Source organism: Triticum aestivum, chromosome 4A, assembly GCF_018294505.1.
Source record: "Triticum aestivum cultivar Chinese Spring chromosome 4A, IWGSC CS RefSeq v2.1, whole genome shotgun sequence".
Classification (NCBI taxonomy): domain Eukaryota; kingdom Viridiplantae; phylum Streptophyta; class Magnoliopsida; order Poales; family Poaceae; genus Triticum; species Triticum aestivum.
This window is the reverse complement of record NC_057803.1, coordinates 691,243,306-691,253,452: the sequence shown is the minus strand read 5'-3', so window position 1 is coordinate 691,253,452 and position 10,147 is coordinate 691,243,306. Positions and strand designations below refer to the sequence as shown.

Below are 10,147 nucleotides of genomic sequence, written 5' to 3'. Positions count from 1 at the left end.
TCCGAATATAGTCGTCCAATATATCGATCTTTACGTCTCGACCATTTCGAGACTCCTCGTCATGTCCCCGATCTCATCCGAGACTCCGAACTCCTTCGGTACATCAAAACTCATAAACTCATAATATAACTGTCATCGAAACCTTAAGCGTGCGGACCCTACGGGTTCGAGAACTATGTAGACATGACCTAGAACTATTCTCGGTCAATAACCAATAGCGGAACCTGGATGCTCATATTGGCTCCTATATATTCTACGAAGATCTTTATCGGTCAAACCGCATAACAACATATGTTGTTCCCTTTGTCATCGTTATGTTACTTGCCCGAGATTCGATCGTCGGTATCTCAATACCTAGTTCAATCTCGTTACCGGCAAGTCTCTTTACTCGTTCCGTAATACATCATCCCGCAACTAACTCATTAGTTACAATGCTTGCAAGGCTTATAGTGATGTGCATTACTGAGTGGGCCTAGAGATACCTCTCCGACAATTGGAGTGACAAAACCTAATCTCGAAATACGCCAACCCAACATGTACTTGTGGAGACACCTGTAGTACTCCTTTATAATCACCCAGTTACGTTGTGACGTTTGGTAGCACCCAAAGTGTTCCTCCGGTAAACGGGAGTTGCATAATCTCATAGTTACAGGAATATGTATAAGTCATGAAGAAAGCAATAGCAACATACTAAACGATCAAGTGCTAGGCTAACGGAATGAGTCATGTCAATCACATCATTATCCTAATGATGTGATACCGTTAATCAAATGACAACTCATGTCTATGGCTAGGAAACTCAACCATCTTTGATTCAACGAGCTAGTCAAGTAGAGGCATACTAGTGACACTATGTTTGTCTATGTATTCACACATGTATTATGTTTTCGGTTAATACAATTCTAGCATGAATAATAAACATTTATCATGATATAAGGAAATAAATAATAACTTTATTATTGCCTCTAGGGCATATTTCCTTCAGGGAGTGGGCGGGGGGAGAGCGTGGAGTGAACTGTCTAGGGTTTACTCCGACGAGTGAATGGGGAAGAATGTATATTGGGTCGGGTGGGCGAGCATGGGTCAGGTCCGATGTGGCGGACGCGTCCGGTCGCCCCCATATCCGCCCGGTATTTGGGCCTGATATGAGGGGTGCCGATCAACACGGGCGTTTGAGGCATGATTGAGGCGCCCGTCTAGGTCACATTATTGTGACCGGACGGGCCACCCGGGTGTTTGAGGCAGGTTTGGGGTGCTCTACTATAGATGCTCTCACAAGCCTTCTCAAAGTCAATCTTGAAAACTACTCCACTCATATTTTTTTACTGCATCTGATGAATGGTAACATTTGTGATTACTACTTCATCGCACATATTCATTCTTCGCATAAAAGCTACTCCCTCCGTTCCTAAATATAAGTCTTTGGAGAGATTTCACTATGGACCACATACGGAGCAAAATGAGTGAATCTATATTCTAAAATGCATGTAGATACATCCATATGTGTTCCATAGTGAAATCTCTACAAATACTTATATTTAGGAATGGAGGGAGTATTTGAGATGACCGGACGGCATGGCCACTAACCATGTTGAGCATACTATTAGCTACTTCCATGAAAATTTTGAAGCGGACATTTAGGAAACATGTGAGTCTATATTGCAACAAAACAATCTTACCAAAATTAAGGCTGGATAGGTCAAGTTGATCGGCGTGAAGACTATTGAACAACACCAATAGGTCAGACACGATGACATCTCAGAAATTGTGATATAATTATGCGGGGAAGCCATCAGGGCCTGCAGCTTTATTACGTTCCCTTTGAAGCACCATAATTCTCACCTCGTATTGAGAGAAAGGAGTTACGTGGATGTTTTTCTCTTCTGTCGTGACTTGACAAAAGTTTGCTAAATATATGTTTGACTCTCAACAAAGGTGTCAACCGACGCATGATGTTACTTTCTATGGCGTTTGCCAAATATATGGATAGCATGGTTACTGTGCAATGGTTACTGTGCATTGGACGCGGAGTTTCTGTTCCCGAGCTTAAATGAGCTCGGGTGACCAGTAAAATTGAGAAAAAAAATCAATTTTTTTTGCAAGAAACATTGACAAAAGTTTTAAGTTCTTGCAAAAATTCGTCAAGAAATGACATTCCTAGAAGGTGTGGCGAAAAAAATCGGTACTCTGAAAATGGTACTTTCAAAAGCATTTTGAAGTACTGAATTTATTTTTTTGCCACGTCTTACAGGAATATGATTTCATGACGAATTTTTGCAGTCACTTAGAACTTTTGTGAATGTTTCTCCCAAAAAAAAGTTGGATTTTTTGTATTTTATTCGATTTTACTGTTCACCGAGCTCATTTGAGAAAGACACTTTTGACCTGCATCTTCATTATATAAAGAGAATCGACGGGCTAGTAGAATATCCGATTGAAAACCGATTGAAATTACCTCTAGCTTACAGAGCATTACCTCCTAAGAAGTGCATGTGCACTTTAAGGCATTGGCTAAGATCCATGGAGAGCATTGCTAGTGAAAAATGAACCCTGGATCAGTTCGCAGCATTATCGCGAAGAGATTAGAAGTACTTGCCGCTGTGCATGGCCACTTCAGTGTTTGGCTATGTTCCCGATTCCACCCTGGAGCAGTGACTTGTGCGTGATATACAAGTTTGGAGGGAATAACTTTAACTAAAACCAAAGAATCAAATTAAAGGTGAACTGATTATTGTTGGTTCGATAAGAATCAAAGAATCAAATTAAAGATGTTATCGGAGTATATGCTAATCTAGGACCAGTCTGGCCGAAAATTGACATTTGAGCACGGGCGCAACGGAGCACTTTATTTTGAAGTTCAAAAAAGAAGATTTGTACGGCTCGAAAGTTTTCAAATTTTTGCGTGCATGAACATATACAAGTGCAGAATATTAGGCCAAAATCTTATCAATATAGTCTCTCCGTCTTTTTAAAGATTCCACTACGTATGTAAATTCACTCATTTTACTCCGTATATAAACATGTTTTAGAGTGTAAATTTACTCATTTTACTTCATATGTAGTCTGTACTGAAATCTCTAAAGGACTTATATTTGGGAACAGAGGTAGTACAGCTTACATGTAAAAGATACAAAAAAAGACAAAATACATGAAAATTAGGGGCTTGTTTTTTGTCGTTTAGGGGCCAAAATTTACAGGTGCTTAGACCACATGCATGCATTCTCAAGTAAAAAAATTCATTTTTTTCAAATCTTTTAAACACTTTTTTGGAGCAGTTCAAAATGAAGTGTTGTGTTGCCCCCATGTTCTGAAAATCCGTTTTACAGTCTGGCTGACTACTTCCTTTAAGAAAGACCCACACTGAGTCCCCTACCTCGTATATTATCATGAAGGGCCGGTGCCTTAACAGTTGACAGTTAATATTGTGGTGGACAAAGAACTTAATTAGCTCCGTTCTCAAGTTCAAGCTAGCTCGCTGGGCTCGCGAGCTGAGGGTGCTTTAACTTTAAGGGTTTAGGTAAGCTCAAATTGTGGGTTCAAATGTCTCAAATGATTAATCAACAAAAATACTATGTAAATTTCCAACATGTATCTATAAATTTTCAATTTTCCTAATTTTTGGCCATCTAATTTTAAGTAGACTAGACTTGGCTCATAGGTCCGATGGAATGGAAGATACGAAGTGGTATGAAGGATTCCGCGGAATGTTTTACAAGCAATATAGCCATTATTTTGTGCTATACACTACAAAAATTGAACAAAATTATTTTAGTTTGACAAATTTGCTTAAACTGAAAGACTAACCGTGGTGGCTACAAAACTGATCTTGCATTTACATGTTGGTTGCTGGCTTGTCAAGAAACGAACTACTCGTAGAAAGTAGGCTCAGCTCGGCTCCACGAAACCAATCCAAGCCAATCAGGCTTGATCGAGCAGTTCTCTTTCCTGCCTTGGAATCTATGACGGTGTACATCTGATACTGATCACAAGGTGAACATAAGAAGGAATGTATTTCTTTCTTTCGAAGGAAAAGCTAGGTACAGATACTTGCCTTGAGCACGTGAAGAAGCACAAATTCTTGCCACCCATCCACATGGGTGCATACCGAATTAGTTCATCACCGATTTGAGCTAGACACGAAGCCACCGGCCGGCACCGTTGTGGTGCAACCGGTGCATCTCCAATACAGAGCGCGAGGAGAATTAGACACAAAGCCACCGGCCGGCGGAGGGAGGAGCTAGCAAGGGCGGAGCTTGCATCGGGCGCCGTGAGCTCGCTGCTGGGCGTCATCCGCAATGAGGCCCTGCTGCTGGGCCGCGTCCGGCATGACGTGCAGTTCATCCAGGAGGAGATGGAGAGCATGCAGAGCTTCATAGAGCACCTGTCAAAGAAGGCGCCCGGCGGTGGCGAGCAAGACGAGCAGATGCGCACGTGGATGAACCAGGTCCAACTGCTCGCCCAGGACAGCAACAACTGCATCGACATGTACCTGTACCGTGGCAACCCCGAGCTCCATCTCGCCAGCGGCGGCCTCCGGCGCTACGTCTTCTGGCTTCCCTGGTTTGTGCACAAGATTGTGGCGCAGCGTCGCGCGGCCATCCAGCTGGGTGTGCTCAGGGAAAGGGCGCATGACATTGGCGAGCGGCGAACCAGGTACTGTAACATTTTCTGCATTCTCAGAACACTATGCTGTAGCATATTTGCCGCAATTAGCCGCTTTTATCTCCAAATCCATGGGAAACAATTAACAACAGAAATAACAATAATAGACAAGAGTGTGGTTTTTTCATACCCCATATGGGTACACCTTCTACCTACACCATTCAGTTTGCATGAAGATCCATGCTATCCTTGTATAGAAATTTCTCATTTTTGTTTCTTCCAAACAAGAGGACATTTGACATTGCAACTTTGCAAGTCAACTACACACAAGTGCCACTCTTTGTATAAAATGTTTCCGATCTTTTTGATAAGACATAAAGTTGTCAAATTTCAAAATTTGAATGAGCTGTATCGTTTTGAAAAATTCCTATTGCGCCAAGAAATCTGAAAATATTTCTGCACATGGCAATACTTGTATGATGTTGATCTGCAAAGTTTCGAGTTCAATTTTTCTTTTATTTGGAGAAACAATAAAAAGAAGTTTGTCCAGAAGAATTTTGATGCAATAATAGACAGTGAAGATAGAAGGTGTACTGGTATGGTTGTACAATTACAACTTTCCCTAATAATAGACATCCATGCAATCAAGGGGAACATAACAAAGAACATGCCTCAACAACCGCTCTAAGAAATAGAAATCCAAGAGTGACTATTTCTTAATCGGCTTACAAATAGTTTGTTTTCATTTGATATGTAATTATTTATAGCCATCCGATGTAGATTTTATCATAGCTTTGTACTCGTATGAATATCAGATCCTACGAATGTTAGTATCGATTTGCAGTCAGGTATTTTAAGTGCCTTAGAAATAGCAAAACCATTGAAATTCAATTACATCTTGGCTCATGTATGTACAAAATCGCAAGGTGGATTTCTAAGTTGTCTGGTTTATGTTGAGATATAAACATGGTGAAGGAGTGTGTAAATTATAGGGCGTACTACTCCCAGATTTCATACATGTTGCTTCAAAGAGTAAAAATACATGACAAGTAAATTGAAAAGGAAACAGCCATATAAGGAAACAAAGCTTCGAATAAGGGTTAAAACATAAAAAATTCATCAAAATACTAAACAAGAATTCTTCTCATTTTGAGACTTCCAAATTATGTCAATATATTCACACACGTTCTTGCATTTATGGTGAAGCCAAGCAAATAGCGCCAGTACTTGCTCACAGACCGCAGTTCCCTGCTTCCACTATGGTTGTTCATCCGATTCGAGTGCATTAAGGTATAAATAGAAGCACTAATATCTAAACATGCAATTCTTCAAATTTGAAAAATTAATAAATACAGTACAACCATAAGAGAATGCTTAGAGACACAATTATACCAGTGGTCATCAACAAAAACTTGTACCATAAAGTGATGACAGCACAAGGTTGTGTTTCTCCACTAGTGTGTGTCAAGGGAATCTATCGTGCCATCAATATATTCATAACCTAATAGTCACATGGACACCCCAAGGTATGGAGGAACAAAGGGGCACTGACATGGATGGCAAGAGAGTGGCACAAAAGTGAAAATCTATTGATTTCCTTAAAAATGCCTGCCTCAAATGAGAGGGGATGTTGAGAGTGTCAATCTGCTTTGTGCTCCATAGAACAGGGTATTTTCAACAGTACAAAATATAATCAGAAGTTTAAAAAGTTCAATTTTTTTCACGGATATCTATAAATGTATTCAACATACTCCCCCCAGTCCTTTTTACTTCGGATATAAGATTTGCTTGAAGTTAAACTTCGTAAAGTTTGACCATATTTATATTCAGAAAAATATCAACATCTACAATACCAAATTCATACAATATGAAAATTAAATTCATGATGCATCTAATGATGTTGATTTTGTATTATAAATGTTGATATTTCATCTATAAAATTGGTCAAACTTTACGAAGTTTGACTTTAGAAAAATCTTATATGTGGATTAGAAAGGACCGGAAGCAGTACATGAATGTTAGTGAAGAAACTTCAATTTAAAAGATACCCAAAATACAAATCCGTAGCGCCACAGATTATTATTTATGTTTACCCTATGTCTAAAACATATATTGATAAAAACATGTATGTACATGTATACTCCGCCTATGTTGTCTCAACATAGCCGGTCCCAAGCCCGGGTAAAGGAGGAGGGTTGTGATAGGCTTGGCGAGCCAACGTAAAAACTCAGCCACTCTTATGGAGATGAAACCCAAAAGATTTTCGTTGGGGCGTAACCCTCTCAGCGACGCGCCACATCGGAACCCGGATGTGGTGGAAAATGGGCAAGGGCCGGGCCGTCACCCCCCAGGTGGCGCGCCGTATCTTGATCCGGATACGGTGGCAAGTGAGCGAGGATCGGGTCGTCGCATCCTTAGTGGCGTGCTACATCGGCGCCCGGATGTAGTGGAAAATGAGCAAGGGTCTTCGCATTTGACTCGACGAGTGCGAAGGGTAAGGAAGCTAGCCGAGCCTAGGAGGATTCGCTTAGGTAGCTGGAACGTAGGGTCTCTGACAGGGAAGCTTCGGGAGCTAGTTGATGCAGCGGTGAGGAGAGGTGTTGATATCCTTTGCGTCCAAGAAACCAAATGGAGAGGACAGAAGGCGAAGGAGGTGGAGGATACCGGCTTCAAGCTATGGTACACGGGGACGGCTGCAAACAGAAATGGCGTAGGCATCTTGATCAACAAGAGCCTCAAGTATGGAGTGGTAGACGTCAAGAGACGTGGGGATCGGATTATCCTGGTCAAGCTGGTAGTTGAGGACTTGGTTCTCAATGTTATCAGCGCGTATGCCCCGCAAGTAGGCCACAATGAGAACACCAAGAGGGAGTTCTGGGAAGGCCTGGAAGACATGGTTAGGAGTGTACCGATTGGTGAGAAGCTCTTCATAGGAGGAGACCTCAATGGCCAGGTGGGTACATCTAACACAGGTTTTGAAGGGGCGCATGGGGGCTTTGGCTATGGCATCAGGAATCAAGAAGGAGACGATGTCTTAAGCTTTGCTCTAGCCTACAACATGATTGTAGCCAACACCCTCTTTAGAAAGAGAGAATCACATCTGGTGACTTTTAGTCGTGGCCAACACTCTAGCTAGATTCATTTTATCCTCTCGAGAAGGGAACATAGGCGTGCGTGCCTAGACTGTAAGGTGATACCTGGAGAGAGTGTTGTACCCCAGCATAAGCTGGTGGTTGCTGACTTCCGCTTTCGGATTCGTGTCCAGCGGGATAAGCGGGCTAAAGTCGCTAGAACGAAGTGGTGGAAGCTCAAGGGGGAGGTAGCTCAGGCGTTCAAGGAGAGGGTCATTAAGGAGGGCCCTTGGGACGAAGGAGGGGATGCGGACAATGTGTGGATGAAGATGGCGACTTGCATTCGTAAGGTGGCCTCAGAGGAGTTTGGAGTGTCTAGGGGAAGGAGAAGAGAAGATAAGGATACCTGGTGGTGGAATGATGATGTCCAGAAGGCGATTAAAGAGAAGAAAGATTGCTTTAGACGCCTATACCTGGATAGGAGTGCACACAACATAGAGAAGTACAAGATGGCGAAGAAGGCCGCAAAGCGAGCTATTGGTGAAGCAAGGGGTCGGGCATATGAGGACCTCTACCAACGGTTAGGCACGAAGGAAGGCGAAAGGGACATCTATAAGATGGCCAAGATCCGAGAGAGGACGACGAGGGATATTGGCCAAGTCAAATGCATCAAGGACGGAGCAGGCCAACTCTTGGTGAAGGATGAGGAGATTAAGCATAGATGGCGGGAGTACTTCGACAAGCTGTTCAATGGGGAGAATGAAAGCTCTACCATTGAACTGGACGACTCTTTTGATGAGACCAGCATGCGTTTTGTGCGTCGAATCCAGGAGTCTGAGGTCAAGGAGGCTTTAAAAAGGATGAAGGGAGGCAAGGCGATGGGCCCGGATTGTATCCCCATTGAGGTGTGGAAAGGTCTCGGGGACATAGCGATAGTATGGCTAACCAGGCTTTTCAATCTCATTTTTCGGGCAAACAAGATGCCAGAAGAATGGAGACGGAGTATATTAGTACCAATCTTCAAGAACAAGGGGGATGTTCAGAGTTGTACTAATTACCGTGGAATTAAGCTGATGAGCCATACAATGAAGCTATGGGAGAGAGTCATTGAGCACCGCTTAATAAGAATGACAAGCGTGACCAAAAACCAGTTTGGTTTCATGCCTGGGAGGTCGACCATGGAAGCCATTTTCTTGGTACGACAGCTTATGGAGAGATATAGGGAGCAAAGGAAGGACTTGCATATGGTGTTCATTGACTTGGAGAAGGCCTATGATAAGATACCGCGGAATGTCATGTGGTGGGCCTTGGAGAAACACAAAGTCCCAGCAAAGTACATTACCCTCATCAAGGACATGTACGATAATGTTGTGACAAGTGTTCGAACAAGTGATGTCGACACTGATGACTTCCCGATTAAGATATGACTGCATCAGGGGTCAGCTTTGAGCCCTTATCTTTTTGCATTGGTGATGGATGAGGTCACAAGGGATATACAAGGAGATATCCCATGGTGTATGCTCTTTGCGGATGATGTGGTGCTAGTTGACGATAGTCGGGCGGGGGTAAATAGGATGTTAGAGTTATGGAGACAAACCTTGGAATCGAAAGGGTTTAGGCTTAGTAGGACTAAAACCGAGTACACGATGTGCGGTTTCAGTACTACTAGGTGTGAGGAGGAGGAGGTTAGCCTTGATGGTCAGGTGGTACCTCGGAAGGACACCTTTCGGTATTTGGGGTCAATGCTGCAGGAGGATGGGGGTATTGATGAAGATGTGAACCATCGGATCAAAGCCGGATGGATGAAGTGGCGCCAAGCTTCTGGCATTCTCTGTGACAAGAGAGTGCCACAAAAGCTAAAAGGCAAGTTCTACAGGACAGCGGTTCGACCCGCAATGTTGTATGGCGCTGAGTGTTAGCCGACTAAAAGGCGCCATGTTCAACAGTTAGGTGTGGCGGAGATGCGTATGTTGAGATGGATGTGTGGCCACACGAGGAAGGATCGAGTCCGGAATGATGATATACGAGATAGAGTTGGGGTAGCACCAATTGAAGAGAAGCTTGTCCAACATCGTCTGAGATGGTTTGGGCATATCCAGCGCAGGCCTCCAGAAGCTCCAGTGCATAGCGGATGGATAAAGCGTGCGGAGAATGTCAAGAGAGGGCGGGGTAGACCGAATTTGACATGGGAGGAGTCAGTTAAGAGAGACCTGAAGGATTGGGGTATCACCGAAGAGCTAGCTATGGACAGGGGTGCATGGAAGCTTGCTATCCATGTGCCAGAGCCATGAGTTGGTTGCGAGATCTTATGGGTTTCACCTCTAGCCTACCCCAACTTGCTTGGGACTAAAGGCTTTGTTGTTGTTGTTGTTGTTGTTGTTGTTGTTGTTGTTGTTGTTGTTGTTGTTGTTGTTATCTTTCCAGAAAAATGAGGCACCAAATATTGTTTTTGCTTTTTTGGAGGAGTCACTAGT

At 43.1% G+C, this 10,147-nt stretch overlaps 1 pseudogene; it reads left to right on the top strand.

Annotated features, from left to right (window-relative positions):
* The first annotated feature begins 1,042 nt into the window (after window positions 1–1,042).
* LOC123084297 (uncharacterized) overlaps window positions 1,043–10,147 on the top strand; it is a 16,615-nt pseudogene continuing 7,510 nt past the window's right edge.